The sequence below is a fragment of the Acinonyx jubatus genome, chromosome A1 (genome assembly GCF_027475565.1).
Source record: "Acinonyx jubatus isolate Ajub_Pintada_27869175 chromosome A1, VMU_Ajub_asm_v1.0, whole genome shotgun sequence".
Lineage (NCBI taxonomy): Eukaryota > Metazoa > Chordata > Mammalia > Carnivora > Felidae > Acinonyx > Acinonyx jubatus.
This window is the reverse complement of record NC_069380.1, coordinates 18,091,693-18,108,830: the sequence shown is the minus strand read 5'-3', so window position 1 is coordinate 18,108,830 and position 17,138 is coordinate 18,091,693. Positions and strand designations below refer to the sequence as shown.

The window sequence follows — 17,138 nt, the reverse complement described above, 5'->3', positions numbered from 1 at the left end:
TTATCACATTATGTTGAGGTGGTTGGTTTTGATATTTATCTTCCTTTTTAAGCTGTAAGCAACTTGAAGGAGCATAGCATAGTGGTTAAGTTGCCAGACTGTCTGGGTTTAAATTCTAGCACTGCTAGCAATGTGACTTTAGGCAAATGACTTGACTTCTCTGTGCCTTAGTTTTCCGATCTCTAAAATGAAAAAAAATAATAGTAGCTACCTCATAGAGTTGCTGCAAGGATTAAATGAGTTTTAACATGTAAAATGCTTATCAGACAGTGAGCAATTATAATTATTGTACTTCATTGTCCTTTGTATTTTTATTGACAAGAACAATGATTACAGTATACAGGCACACAGCAGGTGTTTGCTGAATGAATGAATAAATAAATAAGAAAAGGTGTATATGATGTTTCTTCCTAATAGATCCCAAAGTCAAAGATAGAAGGTCTTTTCACCCAGAGGTTTCCCACAGCAATTAGTATGGGGTTTATAATAGGTGACCGATAAATGTCTGTGGAGCATGCTTTATAACTATTAATCCAGGGACTGCCAGATTGAGAGCAATAAAAATAATAAATTATACAATGAATTAGGCTCCCATCAAATAAACGGTCACACAGGATCTTGCATTAAGGTTGTGAGAACATTTCCCTTTCCGGTCAGGAAGATTACTTAACTTGCATGGATGGTGTTAGCCAGACTCTGGCTCACTAATGATGTGGGGGGTGCCCACAACGTAGATCTCAACCCGGATCACGGAGGGTCCAGGACCACACGAGGGGAGAATTTTGACACTGAGGTTCTGTGGCCCCCAAAGGGTGGATGTGGGCCCCAGCCCTGCCACGAGGGAAGGTGTACAGAGCCCTGCAGAAGCTCTCCACAAAATCTGGTCAATCCGACTCTGCATCCCAGAGGAAGGCTCCCACCGCCCTGGGGCTTTGGCTACGAGGAGTGAATCAACTGGGGATTTTGAAAAAGTGGACTAAAAGAGAAAAAACAACCCTTTTGGGCAGATTAATCAGGCAGGCATGGGGCTATTTCACAGTCGGGCAGACATGCACTCTCATGTCGGCCACCCCACAGAAAAAGGCAGGGGACCTGTTTGTTCGACTAGAAACGCTTACCCTGGCTTCTTCTCCCTCCCTCCCCAGCTTTGTCACTCAACTTTCCTACTTCTGTGTTGGAGAGGTTTCCTTCCCCCTCCCTTCGGCTTTTGAAAGTAACATCGGTGGAGCAGCTAATGAGGCGGTGGAAAGCAAGCTGGTCCGTTCTGGGTTGCTAATGACTCCATTCCCGGGAGCCTAATCAAAGATTTGTACATTTAATTGCTGTCAAGTCAGCTCCAACCACCTGCCATTTCTGCAGCACCTGAGCTCCTAGCTCGGTAGCCCCTGATTCTAAATGAATCCATCACCATTTCTAAAGGCCAGAAAGTCAGGCTGCTGGGCAACCCTGAATGGGGTATATCCTGGAGGGCAGAGACCAGCCGGCCTCGCGGAGCGTGCCTGATCTAACCGGGTCGGCATTGGAGGGACACCTGTGCCTCTCTGGGACCAGACTTCTGTTTCTAGGGGGAAGGAAGGGTGGGTGTGGTGAGGACAGGGTGTGGGAACAAAGAGGAGGAAGAAGGTGACATCTGATCACACTCTTTCTGAATCTGTTCATGCTTTTATCCTGAAGGATGACTTAACTTCCATCCCGGTGCATGGTTGGCCCATGGATCAATATTTGCTAGGCAGCCTTTTCACGTAAAATGGTAATTGTTTTATTGTCTTTCCCAAATTCAGGTCGTAGTTGTCCCCCTAGGCTTTTTTTTTTTTTTTTTTTTGGCGATTTCGGGAATGAGAAAACAGTTAATCTGGACCTGCGTTCAACCTAATGGTAAAACGGGCTACCTCATGGGGATTTAAATGAGTCGGGAAAGAAAATTATGTTTAGCGTTTCCTCTTCTAATTGCAGTAAAAATTCTTTAAACACACGTACTATACTCGCACGTTATTCTTTTCTCCTGTGACGGGTATATCGAGTACACGCATCGTAGCTGACCTTTTTGAGATCAGTCTCCAGAGCGATGGTTCTCAAACTTGAGACCGCGTCAGAATCACCTGAAGGGCTTCTTAAAACCCACCTTGGCCGGGCCCTCCCGCAGTTCTGATTGAGTCTGCTGTGGGTGAGGTCTGAGGCTTTGCATGCCTAACAAGTTCCCAGGTGATGCTCACACCCCCCCCCCCCCCCGGACTTTCTTGAAGCCTCTTGGAAATGGCAATCTCCTTGTCTACAGGGCAATGAGATTGCCATTTACTGAACACTTGATTAGCTGCGTCTGCCTGCTGGTAACTGAGTTGACCATGGCAAAGAGGCACTGACCCTGACACCTCAAGCGGGAAAAGAAGGGAATTCTCCTTTTTCACCCTCCCATCACAGGCTCACATGTGATGTGTAAAGGAAGAAGATACGAAGCACCAAACAGCGGTTGGGCAGATACGGTGCTTTGCCCTGTAGACAAATAGCCCCTCCCGTCCCCCGAAATCCTTTAGTTGGAATATGGCTACTTGTATTTGGGAATTCATTTTCCCTTAGGGTGACCAACCCTCTCGGTCTGTCCAGCCCTGAGCTTTCCCAGTGCTAAAACTTAGGGTTATGGGCAAGTGGGGGCCTTGATCACCCTTCCTCCCTTTTGGTTAGGCAGAATCTACATCAAGAAGGGCATATTGTTAATTCAGATTTACAAAAACACAAAACAAAAAACCCCACAAAAAGCCAAGGTAAATATTGTCAGACTATGAGCATTTTTGCCAGACCCTGCCAAGAAAAAGGAGGGAACTAAGGTATTTAGATTGACAAATATTCACTCACGGTTCCCAACTTGCCATTGGCAAATACTTGCCCTAGGCAACATTGGGACTGGGCCCATTTTTCATCATTGATTAATAGTGAGGAGGTTTTCTTTTTTTATTTCCTCGATCTGAATTTCTAGCCTTTTATGACCAACCAGTTGATCTGGTGAAGAGGTCGCTGTGACCAGCTTTCTGTTACTTGCTGTTTCCTTATATTTATTTGTCTTCCTCCGCTCCACACAGTTGTCGCCATGTTCCAGACAAATGCACACTTGTTTTGATTTCCTCCTTACGGCTTAGTCTATTTATATCAGGGGACCCTGGAAAGTGTGCGAGATAACCTTACTAGAAAGCTAAATGAATTCTAAAAAGCAAACACCATACGATCTGCCAATCAGATGGGAAAATATTGTTAACTGTTATTCACTTACTACCCTAGATCTTTCCCTAGAGTGCTTGAAATCACAGAACTGAGGTACATTTGCTCTCTGTTCACCTTTGGAAGTTAGATCTAAATGCATCGATGATCTGGGCAGAGAGAACAAAAAAATAATTGCTCGCAACCTGACAAGACCAAGGGCAAGGGTATGTATGTGCACGTATATTTTTTCATGGAAAAATTACATCAGCAGCTCTCTTGATGGAAAATTCAGTGCTCTCAGAGTTGAGAATTCCCCAGGAGCAAAACTGCCTTGAAGGAGGGGTCTCCTGATTCTGTCATTTTCCGCTCATCTTGCAAGGCTGCACCGAAGCACCATTTTCTGGGAGTATCCTTCCCTAGCCCGGCCCCTCCCCACCTCCCGGCCTGTTTTGCAATTATTTGGTGCCCCTGTTTTAGCTCTTCTTACGTAGCCATGGAGTTGTTTGCGTGTGTATTTGTCTTTACCTTTGACTGCGAGACTCGGAGGCCAGGATACAGGATATATTGCTAGTGGGCGCCTTGCTACCTCATGCAGTGCTTGGCATCCAGTATGTGCTCAATAAACATTTGGTGATTGAACACTGGCCGTTATACTTGAAGCCGTTTCGGGGGTTCTAAACACAACTCCTGCTGATCGTTTCTACAGAATTTATGGTATTTATTTTAATATGGTAAACAGGATTGGGGCCAAGTCCAGAGATGTTTTATGTTCCTCCCTTGTAACATACAGTCTGGGCACAGACATCCTCAAAGGTTAAATTGACCAAGAGACGGGATTAAAAGCATGAGGTTGAAAAGGCAATTGGTTCGCTTTATTTCACTCATAGTTCATACGCTTGCTTTGTTTCCAGTGGTCCCATAAAACCCAGAGCTATGGAAAGTGAAACGATCGGGAAGCTCATCCCTCTTGCCACCATATTTCTCCCTCCCCCTTTCCCGTGTAAGTTGGAAAGCTGCCTTCTGCTCTGCTGTGGGACAGACGGGCTGACTCTGGCCCGGAGAAGCATTTATTATCAGCCTGGAAACCTGGCCAGGAATAATGTTCAAAATGGTACTGTTGGGGCCTGGGACAGAGGTCTGTGCTCAGCCCAGCCTAATGCTGACCTTCACTTCTTCTGCCTTCATCTCACCAGAGTATAAGGCAAATGGTGAAAGAAATGGAGAATGTTCTCCTCTGGAAACTTGGACTTTATGGCAGGTGGGACTCACTTCACCCCAGTAGGAGTGGTCCCAAAGAGCTATGTGAAAATCACATCTTTAGAAGTCTAGTCATATTTAAAATGCACTCCAAAAACTGGCCATTTGAGAGAGGTTTTCACAAATACTTTCAAAGTCTCGTCTTTGCTAATGGAATATTAATTCATAGTCCCGCTTCTGTGAAAATCCAGATTTCCACCGGCTAGATTTGCTCCACGCAAGATGCCTGAGAACTGTTCAAGTTTGGTTGCAGGTGGCATGGAGATGGGTAATCATAATCATTATTAATAAGTTCGGAGTCCTCTAAGGCACTCGTGCTTGGGGACTTCAGCTTTTCCTCCCTCGTGCCGCCTCGGGAGTGCCCCTCCATCTCCCTCTCTCTCCCACCATGGGATGAACAAGATAAAAACAAGAGGAGCAAAAGAAGAGAGACCTCTGCAATGTTCTCCGCTTTATTCGGAAGGTATGGGGTTGCAGCCAGAAGGTGATGAGCGAAATTGAGACATGGAAAACAAAGAGAGGGGAAAAATTCCAAGCTCCGGACCAGAGGGTAGCAACAGGGTGGATTTAAACCTCCTGTGGAATCTTTCTTCTTTCTGACACATACCCTGCCTGGGAGGGGGATTCAGTGTGATGTGTAAGAGTGCCCGCACAGCACTCGTCACATCCCGTCCCTAGTTTCCTCTCACACTAACCCCGTGTTCAATGTTTCTGGGCCTCAGTTTCCTATACGGGCACGGCAGAACCTCAGACAGTCTGTAAGCAGGGGTGCCGTGTGAGGGTGCCATCCGCTTCGTGCGACTGCTCTGGAATCACACAGGACTGTTTTTCAGTTAGGCCGTGTGCCAGAAAGAGAGGAGAGAGTCTAGTCAGGATATTTAGCTTATCAGCTGCCACTGCACGAATTTTCCCCTGCTACAAACTTCCTAACATTCCGACCCTTCTGGTTTGAAAATTTCCAAGGCTGTTCCTATGCCAACCAAAAACATCACACGATCCGTGTTTCTTGTGCAATGTAGCAGTGGGATCTATGTTACCAGGAAGATGTGTCAAAGGTGTGGTTTATTTCTCATTCTTTTATGTGGAGGCTAGTGATTTCAGAGAATGCAACAGAGCCCTATGAGACACTGAAATGCTCATCCAGACACCCAACTGCCCTGTGCCTCCGCTGGGTCTCTTAGGACAAGCCAAATGCTCCCGGACATCTCGTCCATATGGAAAATGTCAGACAGTTCATCTCAAAACTCCAGTATCCGGGTGTTTTCAAAACACCCGAGCGCCGCCCTGAACTACACAATTATAAATCAGATGCTTGGTTTCATGCAGTGTAGTCTGACTATTCTGGACAAAATCCTGACATGTACTTTGTCTCTTTTTTCGGACAGTTACCCTAATTTCTATCTTTGCGGTGAAAGAACAGCTTCTATCTGTCTTCACCAGTCGGTCTTCTTATTTTGATGAGGGGCTCACCTCAAAGATGAAGAGTTTAACCACTCAAACCACCACCATCAATAACAACAATCACCGACCAACCACAAAAGAAAGAAAGCATGAAATCAAAAGCCCCAGGGCCCAGCCCTGCAGTCCGCTACCTTGCTGTGATCTGGCCAGGTCATGAGCTCCAGCCTCAGCTTATTCACTTATACAACAGGGATGATAACCCTCATTCTGCAGACTTCTTGCAGGATTCAATGACACGCAGTTTGGAAGTACTTGGAAATAACACGTGCACTGCATTATGTTTTTACCCATTGATCATTCAGGCGTTCGGCCTTTGCTCTGGAGAAGGACCACTGACAGCCATGCACCCACAGGCCCCAAGCTGGGCTTTTACTCTAGCCATCCCTTTGCCATCCCAATCTACACTGTCCACAAGCTCTAGAAGTCAACAAATTTGAGATTGTATTCCCACAAGGGCCCTCTCTGGTCTTCCAGAAAAACAGCCATCAACTTGCCCTGCTGGGTGAATATTGCTCAATGCTGACCTTAGTTAGCTATCATTTTAACCATTCTCAATCAAAAAACATCTACCTGGGTTAGAGTAGTATACTCGCACTACCATTTTTTTTTTCTTTTTAGAAGGCATTTTATATTAAAAGTGTTTTTGGTCAAGTTTATTGAGGCATAATTTGCATACTATAAAATTCGCTCTTTTTATTGTACAGTTTTATGAGTTTTGAAAACACATGGTCTGTGTGACCACCACTGTGATCCTTATCTAGATTGATTCCATCATCTCCCAAAATGCCCCTTTTTGAGGTCAACCTCTTCTTACTCCAGGTCCTGGCAACCATTGATTGGTTTTCTGTCTCCACAGTTTTGCCTTTTCCAGAATGTCTTACAAATGCAATCATAGAGTATGTGGTTTTGGGGTCTGGCTGCTTTCACTTAGCATAATGCATTTGAGATTCATCCATGTTGCTGTGTGTATTAATAGTTTGTTCCTTTTTATTGCCTAATAGTAATAAGCAGTCCAACGCATGCACTGTATCCGTTCAACAGTTGAAGGACAGGGAGATGTTTCCATTTCTTGGTGATTATAAATAATGCCGTAAGCACTTTTGTAAGGTGTTTCATATGTACATACATTTTCATTAGACCTTTGCCTTTAAGAGATGTATGTAAGTTTCATTCCAGATGAACAATCAGAGACTGAAAGATTTGGGAGACCCCTGGGGAGAGGAGAGAGTATATTTCCTTCAACATTCAGTCAGGCCCAGACCTGCCAGTTAAACAGGGACTAGTTGTAGCAAGAGGCTGTTATTATTTCCACCGAGGACACTTGCAGAATAGAAATTAAAACTAGCATTATTTTTCTGAGCCCCAGGGGAAGAATATAAGTACATGATGGCAACCATCAATTTAGTGGGTCCAAGGTTGTCTAGGCGATTAAAGTAATATTTCCATGGGTTTTGGCAATTCCCGGCATAGGTCACCTTCATGTACTGGGTGAATTCTTTTTCAAATCACTGGTAACTGTTCTTTAATATGTAGAGAAGAATATAGCGCCTGTTGGCAGACTGTTTACTAACAAACTCTCCAGGGTCGTTCAGGTTAAATAGACTCTCTTTTTGGCTAATTTAGGGGGGAAACCGTGGTTCTTAGTTGAAATAGTTATATTGGAATCTCTACTGTGCACACAACACCAGGGTAATTATCAACCCCCACCGAGAGTTTCAGGCATAGCATCAATTCTACCCGATTTCTCCCTGTACCCATCACAAAAATAGGAGTTAGGGAGGAGAACCAGCCATACCAGTAAGAAAGTTCAGCTAACCCTGGAGTCTCATCAAATCTCTCCTGCCGTTTTACTTTTTCACCCTGGGGCTCCTGTGTCCTCTGACCCCTTACCATTAAATATTTGTATCCACTCAGGAGACATTTACTGTGCGCTTGCTTCTGTCAAGCCCTTGGATGAGTTGGGAGCTCCCAAAGATGACTGCACTTAGAGAACAATCATGCCTCTATCACGTAGCCTTCAGTGTGAATGAGTTTCAATGCTGGTAGTGCTCCAATCGTCTCCGGACAATTTTTTTCAGGAGCAGCAAAGACGAAAGAAGAGATAGCTGAAATAGCTAAACTAAGATGTAACTAAACAAATGTTTTATTTAAGTAGAAAAATAAAAGTTTTGCATACCTAATATATGGCGTTACGCAAGTACGACAGTCTCGTGTTCTGCCTTTTGATTATGCGTGTGGGGAACCTCAGCTTACCCGTGTGGGCCAGCCCTCTCTGAAATGTTATTTCAGTGAGGAAGTGTGTTTGGAGTTCTGAACAGCTAACTTGTGAACAGAACTTCAGACACAGCCTACAAACAATTTGAAGAGTTAGATCTGTCGATGGCTGATTTACAGAACGGCTGGTTTGGGGTTCGTTAGTGTCCACGTTGGGAGGCACCCCACCGTCTGAGCCCTGAGCTCTGTCAGTACCACTCACCAGCACTGAGGCCTTAACAATATGAAAAATACTAATAACAATGGCAATAATAGTGAGAGGAGCTAACTTTTTAAGAGCACCATAGCTGAGAGAATAGGAACGAATTTAGCACCGTGAGTGGTTCCAAAGGTCTGAGACTTGGAGTGGGTGGGTTAAGTGGAGATGAAGACATACCGACACACATGTGTGCATACACACACATATACACATACATGTGCATGCACACACACACACACGCATGCACACACATATATACATAAACACATGCACACAGATACATGCATACATGCAAGCACACACATACGCACATGCATACATGCATGCATGCATGCATACAACTGGGGAGCAAAGCCAGAGCCTGCTCCCCTCTAGTGTTGTTATAGGGCTTGACGGTAGGGTTTTACAGAGGGAAGTCTTGATTCCATTTTGATGATGACCATAAATGTGAGATTAAAGGCAGGGAAATCCGTTATTGGCTATTGCACTAATCCAAGAACGGGTGATAAAATCCTCAGGATGGAGGGAAGGCAGCAGACCCAAAAGGCTCTTTTACAAAGACAGATTCATTTGGGTTTGGTAGCCAACTGAATGGGAAGAAAGGGGGGTGTGTGGGTCCTAGTTTCTAAGCGGTTGATCAGTGGTTCTATTAATTAGAATGGGAAACATCAAAGAATGAGCCAGTTTGAAGAGGAAGGAAGACACATTTGGTGTTAGATCTGCCATGGAAATTACCTGGAACCTACTCTGCCTTGATATAAAGAAGATCTTCCGGATATTTTAATCTATGCAGAAGTGAGCTCTCCATCACTAGGAGTATTCAAGCAGAGGCTTATATAACCATCTGTCAAGGTTATAAAAGAGGCGTTGCCTGTATTGGGTTAGAGGCCAGGGTGAACAGCCTTTAAATCCTTTCCAACCGTAAGAGTCTATGATATTCTAGGAGTAGGGGGGAAAAAAGGCTATTTATTTCATGCACTGTTGTGGTCTCCAGACAGATTTTAAATACCACTGTGACATATACCATGAAATAAAAACAAGTTGAAAAAGGGAGTGGTAAGTTAACTGCACACTTTTTATGTGCGTGCCAGTAGCTCTATATTTACTTTAGATGCATTTTTTATCTGAGGCTATTTATATCCAGAAATTTAGCTGCTGCATCACAAATCGACATTCAGTATTTGGCACACTTACAATGTCGGGGGCTCTGACATAGCCAGCTCTCCGCGCGTGTGTATAAATGTGCGGTTACGTATGTGTCAATAAAAAAAGACCATGATTTGCAACCAAATGATTACTATTTTCCATTTAGTGCATATCTATTCTATTACTGCAAAGCAGTCATTTATAAATCTTTCACCAGGCAGCGATTCTGAGGAGAGTTAAATATCAATCTAAGTATAACATCGGTATGTAAACAGACTGATGAATTGCTAGATTGCTAGGATATAAACCATATGGAACCGTGAACAACGCTCTGAAGAGCTAGGGATAATTTTAGCATTTTATGAAAACCGAGGACAAGACCGAGCTACCCTACCACTTCTTGAAACTTCTCAACGCTCTTCTGTTTTCACTCTCCAGGCTGCATGGAACAATTAGCATTCTGAACATTAAAAATATAACCTGCTAGATTGTTTCCGTCCTCAGGCAGGATCAGCGGACTCTGTGGGTGTGAGTGCCGGAAAAGTCTGCAGAAATAGACTGGGGAGGATGTATTACCCTGAGAGGCAGGCTCTGTTATCTGTTCCCTCAAATTCCGTACGTACATGGTTAAGGTTCCAAAGCACTGAACAGGTCTTCAAAGGGATCCACGAAGGAAAAAAAAAAAAAAAAAAGAAAGAAAGAAAAGGCTGAGAATCCTTTACTTTTCAAGGGGCAGGAACAACACTAGAATCCAGGCTTCCTGTCTGTCAGTTCTGAGCTCTTTTTATAAAATGACACCAGCTTCGCATACTAAATCCAGTGATGGCATAATACAGTTTATACTTTGCTGCAGTCATGAAAGCTTCTCTCTCTCTCTCTCTCTCTCCCCCCCCCCCCCCCAGTTATATAAGTGGATCCTTCTCTCTAGTTGCAGATACAGCACTGCACTAACGCTGAGGGTGGATGGAATAAAGTTAAGGGATCCTGGGGATTCTTTTATGATTTCAGGAATTTTAGGCTAAAATCTATGTGGTCAGAGTAGAGCAGGGAATTAAGCAATTTTGGGCTGAATTTAAGCACAAAAGGCAGCCAAGGTGGAAAATTACTTAATCCTTCGCTGAATTTGGGTTCTGCAAACCTGACCTGCATCAGCACAGAAGAGAAAATTCCCTGCGGGGCACTCAGAGGTGAGCCGCGGAGATTAGCAAAGACGGCTCTCAGGTAAGGCTCTAAGAATTGCAGTCATTTAGCCTAGGAGGCAGAGGGCGGATACAGTAATGGCCGCCAAGTTTACACCACACTGTCATACAGGGAATTATGGCCTGTCGTCTCTGAGCACAGAAGGAGATGGGCTGGGCCTCCAGACCCAGACCTTCACCTTAGCTTCTGGGAAACCTGTTAACATAACACGAGCATGTGGACAATGGAGTGTCCTTCCTCTTCAGAGGCGAGGCCAGCAGCCCCGGGGACAGGCTGACATTTTCTTCCTGAGGGCCGGAGAGGGGTCCGGGAATGCCTGGCTGGGCTCGGGAGGAGCTGGGCTTAGGAGCAGACCCTGTACTTCTGACTCCAGACTGGCCTCCTTCCTCTCAGGAGGGGCCCTAGAAGGAAGACTGGAAAGTGACTGGAGCGAGAACCATCATTTTGCTATGTTTCCTGTTTCATTCTGCTGGGGAGTGGGGGTGAGGGTGGGGTGGACGCTTCATGGTTTTTAAAAATAAAACAAACACGAGTGCCCTGATTTACCGTGTTGGGATAATTTTCTTTTAGGGACTCTAACAAATGCCTCTTGACATTGAATATGATGATTTATTCTAACTTCATTAGGTATCCATCCCAGATTCGTCTCCCGAGGCCCTTCCAATGCGCTTACCTACCTGGAGCCTCTCGCTGGGACAGGCACAAAGAACGGGACTTAAGAATTCCATTTCTAAGAGTGAGTATAGTAAGCAGGGGTAGAAAAATATATGCACATCACCTTGAGTGGAACCCGGTAGGGCTTGGTGTGAGGCCCATCTTGCAAGGTTCTAGTGAAATAAAAAAACATGACAACATAGGACAGAATGGGCTTTAAGTTCAGCGCATTGAATTAAGTGGGCTGATTACCGTTCAATGAGAGAATGGGTAATATGGAGGAAGAGGAGGAAGGGGGGAAGGAGAAGGAGATGGAGAGAATATTGTAGCCGCAGAAGACTATACTGAACCTTAAGGCACTAAAACCCACACACTTCCCAAAGGGAGTCTCTCCATGTCACTCACTACCTAGACATCGGTATCATTTCTTCACTGCGTGTGCCGTCATCAGAGGCGCTCAAAATGATGTCAGCTGCTCCTCTAGGCACGTAACCTTTGGCAGAAATAGCACGTATTTGCTCCTGCCCGACTCCGGGTAGCAAGTCCGCATAGATAAAGCCCTCCCCTCAAGGCCGTCTCCCCACCGATGACCTCTGGGGCACTCAGGCTCAGCTTTCCTGCTTTGAGAACTTCCTAGTTAAGTCCCCCTTATCACTGGGAAAACTTGACCTCTAACATGCAAAGCAGGTCATGGAGCAGGGAGAACGGAACTCTCTGACTTTAAAGTCAACTTGGCTTTGCTTACCTTTGAAATAGAGCATTTGTATTTTGAAACTGTTTATGAGAAGTTCTCTGAGTACTGAACTGCAAACACAGATACCAAGAAATTCTGGGGCCAGAGTGTCCAAATAACTGGGATAAGGACAATTGAGTTGAATAGTAATAAAATCTGGCACCGATTGTTTAGGCTTTCGAATTCTCCGATGACAAGCCTTCCTTGGCTCGGCCCTTTGGTCCAGGGAAAAGAGCACAGGATCTGGAAATAAAGAATGTGCATTTGAGTCTTTTCACTGCTGTCCCCCAACTGTGAGAACTTAGGCATTCTGCTTTGTTCAGGACGCTAAGCTTCGGTTTTATCACATGTGACAGGGATCAGCACCATCTACTTTCACGGGATTTTTGAGAGGATTAAATGAAGGAATAAATACTTTCCAAGTGCTTCATGAGGAGTCCTCCCCCCGCCCCCATTTTATAGATAAATATACTGAGGTCCAGAAAGCTTAAGTAACTTGTGCAAGGTAACACAGCTGGTAAGTATTATATCCTGGAACTTCGATCAGAGTAGGTGGTCAAGAAATTTCTGTGAAAATGAGATTAACATCATGTATGTGATTCCATCTTCCTGAGAGAAATTTGCCTTTTGGGCAAAAAGAAGCCTGGTGCTCTTCCACATTTTCCCAAATTGCATTAGGCTCAATTTTCTGCCATGAGACACGGAAGGAAAATGAGCCCCTGTTGCATTTGTTTCTCCGGTTGGTTTCTCTGATCCTTGTAATACAAAAATTACAACAGGATTAATCCAGAACTGTAGACAAAATTGAGGAAAGCATTAACAGATAGAGTCCTTAGTATCGTGCTTTACGAAGAGTACACGTTCAATAAGCGTATGTTGACTGAGGGTTTAGAAAGATCAGTTCTCCGATATTCTGGTAGAGGGCCAACCGGTCCCGGAAAAGAAAACAGACATTTCAGATGGCTTTAAGTGTCCTACTCTGGAGGAAAATAAACAAGCACAGAGTGAGGACAACAGGGCTGGAGTCAACGTGACACTCTAGGAACTACAAAATCACATCAGTTATTTTGGCAAATGGAATTCTAGACACTTGCCATAGCACCAGATGATGTTTATTCCCACAAGAAGATTATTATAATGCATCTCTTGGATTAAGTTTTTCCTTTTACGAGGACGCTATGTCAGAGTCGGCTAAACTAGACTAAGGCTAAGTCTGCCTTCCAAATGTACCTGCTTTTCACTTTCAAAAGCACGCCTACATCTTCATACACTGCCTTTATGACTTGGTCCTCAGAATAATCGCGGGGGGGGGGGCGGTAAATAGAGCAGGTATTATTATTTGTGATCTTTACGGGGTGGGGCTGGGGAGATTGTGTATCCTGCGTGCATCTAGCAGGGTGGCTGGTGTATAAACAATACATAGGAAATACACAATAAATAATAGCTATCATTGAGTGCTTTTACTGGGTGGCAGATACTACTTTAAGCGCTCCACATACATGGACACATTTCTTTAAGGGGAGTTAGGCATAACTGATGAGCGTGTGAGCCTGCTACTCGCCAGCTGAGTGACCAAGGGCACCTTGGCCCTGGTTTTGTCACCTGGAATATAAGGAATAATAACAGGGTAACCTCATGGTGTTGCTGCAAAGATCACCTGAGTTGATACACATACAATAATGCTAGCGTACCTGAACGCTCAATAAATACTGGCTGGTATTTGTATTTATCCCAAAATAACCTCTCAAGTCATTGGCGGAACCAGGATTTGAACCCGGGCTGCCTGGCTCAAGACCCTGTATCTCTAGTCACTATTTATTTTGAATGAGTAACGAGACAAGTGAATAAATAACCTAGAGTTGCCCTGCAAGACGGTGGCTGAATCCAAGTCCCCTGTCACTGCCCCTCCCCCCCCCCCCCCCAACAACTATAGCCCTAGATCGAGGCTGGGCCCTGGCAAATACACAGAGCCACTTCTTGGAAGGAAGCAGGAAGTTGCCACTTATTTATGGGTTTTATGTTCCCTCTTCGTCCTCAGGTCACACTTCCTTCCAGGCTGCTGAGCCTGGTGGTGTGTGTGTGTGTAGTTAGAAGTGTACCCCTTCCCTGCAGATGTCAGTTCTTTTGCATTTCAGTGGTAGAGGATTGGATTCTTAACTCACTAAAGGAGAAACAGAGTGAGCAAAACTCTAATAAGTGACATTTGAATAACACTGTCCGGTTTACAAAGCGCTCTCCCGTCCATTTTGTCACTTGATCACTGGACATAGATTATGTCCTCTGTCTTTGAAGCAACCCAAGCATAGAGGCATCACGTGACTTGTCCAGCTTGTGGAATTGGTAAGTCCAGAGCCCAGACTTTTCACCAGGGTCTGCCACCTCTGGGTCCCACGTCCCTTCCTTGACGAGAACTATGACCCTTTACACTAAGGGAACTAAGGGAACTTGGGCCTTGTCCTTTGTCCTTGGCCCTGTCCTTGGTCCTTGGCCTCAGAAAAATAATTTCATGGTATTTCCAGTGTAGATTTTGATCTCCTTGGGAAAGTTTCGTTTTGGACCTTTGTGATGACGGAGGAATGGGACAAGATGAACTCCCAGGTCACACGCACAACCGTGGAGTCTATGATTCTTTCCCAAGAGTTTACGCAGCATGGAATGCTTGGTACAGGAAATATCCCAACAGCTGTAAACAGCTATTTATTTGGGACCATCCAACCACGTGCTGCGATAGAAAAATGTGGGAGAAGGAGAGGGGGCGTCAGGAAAAGGATTTCACTGATTTCACGTATGCTCTTGTCTTATTCTGATGTCCTATGTCAAAACTTTTGTTCACGGCACTCTCCCACATAAAGCACTGCTCCCTGGATGCTCTCTACCTCATCACGCTCCTTCCCCTCACGTGTATAGAGATTGTTTTTCATTTTGAACCCAACTGCTGCTTCTTTGATTCTGTAGCAAATCGCCCTTTTGAGTGTGTGGTGTAATTACTCCCATGGCAATGGACCGAAGTTAGACACAGGCCATTATGTGAGCCCGCAGCCTGAGCGGGGAGACGGGAGCAAAGAATTCCTGTTAAAACCGCTCTCCTTAATAATAGCAGGACAGAGGTAGAAAATTACTGGCATTACAAATTGCTTTTTTCCATAAGGGTTTTGTCCCTATCGTTTAAAAGGCTGTGTCGCACTGAGAAAATTTCTCTACGTTTTTAATTGCAGATAATTTTGTGTAAGGAAAACCTCCCAGTGAAAATGGTCTGATGAAATGTGCTTAGTTTGGCTTTGGCCGAGCTCCTCGTCGTCCTAAACGAGTGCACAGAAACACGCACAAACAATATTTGCTACTGCCTAAAAAGTGTAACCCTGCATTTACGGCAAAAGCAACGGAGGAGATTGAGAAGTGGAGACTGGCCCCTAAGAAGAGCTCCGCTTACATAAAAGAGGAGGTGTGGACTGCTGCCACCAAGCGGTGAGCCACGCAAGCCTGATGGCTGCCAAGAGCCCTCACTTATCCGGAACCCAGCCTGGTCCCTGGGGAAGGTGGACAGGAAGAGGAGGAAAGTGAAGAAGACGCCAGTGCCGCCAAAGTAACCGTTAGGAAAAGACGCGTCCTAAAGCCGAATGTGCTTTTTATTCGGAGAACGCCGTATCGGGACCTCATTCGTGCTGTTTTAAGGCCCGATTCCAACAAGCTTAGTTTTCAAACCCTATAGCACGTTGGAATCAAGGAATTAGCACGCGAAGAAAGCCAGTGAACACACTACGTATTTATTTTAGTCTTAACAAACACCAATAGCAACCAACGCGACACTGGTTACGGACTCAATTTTAAGGATGATGAAACAGGTTCAGAGAAGGTCAGCCAGTAAGTGATCAAGTCTGTCTTCACATGCAGGGTTCTGGCCTCAGAGCTCATGTCTCTTCCTTTTCTCCCCCTCGCCTTTCCAGAGACAGGCACGCTGAGAAGCAAGCCTCAATGGCAGGACAATGGCAGGACAATGGCGGGGGACAGCATGGAATCAGTATTGAAAATTTGCCGCACCCTGGGATGATCCAGTATAGAGGAAAATGGCCTCCTCGGTTCCCAAATGCGTCTATTTTAGAGGATAGTCGTCATTGATTTGCATCAATATGTCCAAATGCGTCAACTTTCTCGGTGTAAAGCGTAGGGAGAAAGAATCCTGGGGGGGATACAGGTTCAGGGGATCCAGGCGTAGCTTTGCCTTTCACTGGCTGTGGGAACTTAGCCATGTTACATCACCTCATCGCGCCTCTGTTTCCTCATCTGAAAAATTAACATAATTATTCCGCCTACCTCATGGAGCTGGTTCAGGAGGATTCAATGAGGCAATTCGTAGAAATAGTTAAAGCTGTGCCTGACGCTTAGGAGGCATGACTTACGAAGCATAGATGCTTTAGAGAGGTAAACGCTTACCTCCCGAAAGGACGAAATCTGACTTCTTATTTAAATTGCTCATCTGTCCATTCATTCATTCAACACACATTCACTAAGCCCATATTATGAGCCAGCAGCGGGTGGCCACCAGGCAAACAAATATAAATAAACTACCGCTCTTCGCCAGTAGGAGCTCAGACGTGTAAACAGAAAATCTGCCGCGATGAGGGAGGTGCTGGGAGAGCATTTCTGCGGGAACACGGATACAGGAACGTGCAGCCTCCTACCTCGCCCTGGAGGAGTCAGGATGGCCGCCCCGAAGTGAGGTTCCACAGAAGGTGAAGAGGGAAAGGGCATTCCAATGGAGGACACAGCATGTTTAAGCAAAGACCCGAATGGAGGAAGAGCAGGTGAATTCCCACGTCGGGTGCCGGTGTGTGGGAGGCGAGTAGGAAAGGGTATAAGGCTGAGGAGGGAATATACATATATTTGTTCTAATTGCACAGTACTGAGAAAACGGATTCGCTCAGGGAACTAGTTGCAAAAGGTAGCTTTTTAAAAAAAAAACACACCTCAATTTGCAATCTTGGGGTCCTCTACTAATTTGGAAGCTCAAGAGAGAGGCAGTAA

The 17,138-nt window shown here is 45.1% G+C and overlaps 1 long non-coding RNA gene across 6 annotated transcripts in view; it reads left to right on the top strand.

Moving 5' to 3' along the window:
• LOC113600950 (uncharacterized) overlaps nucleotides 1-17,138 on the top strand; it is a 410,951-nt gene that overhangs the window by 381,903 nt on the left and 11,910 nt on the right. For all 6 annotated transcript variants that reach the window (XR_008295213.1, XR_003422065.2, XR_008295212.1 and 3 more), the window contains 2 exons: nucleotides 11,357-11,465; nucleotides 15,332-16,918. This is a non-coding gene — a long non-coding RNA (uncharacterized LOC113600950). The remainder of the gene's footprint in view (nucleotides 1-11,356; nucleotides 11,466-15,331; nucleotides 16,919-17,138) is intronic.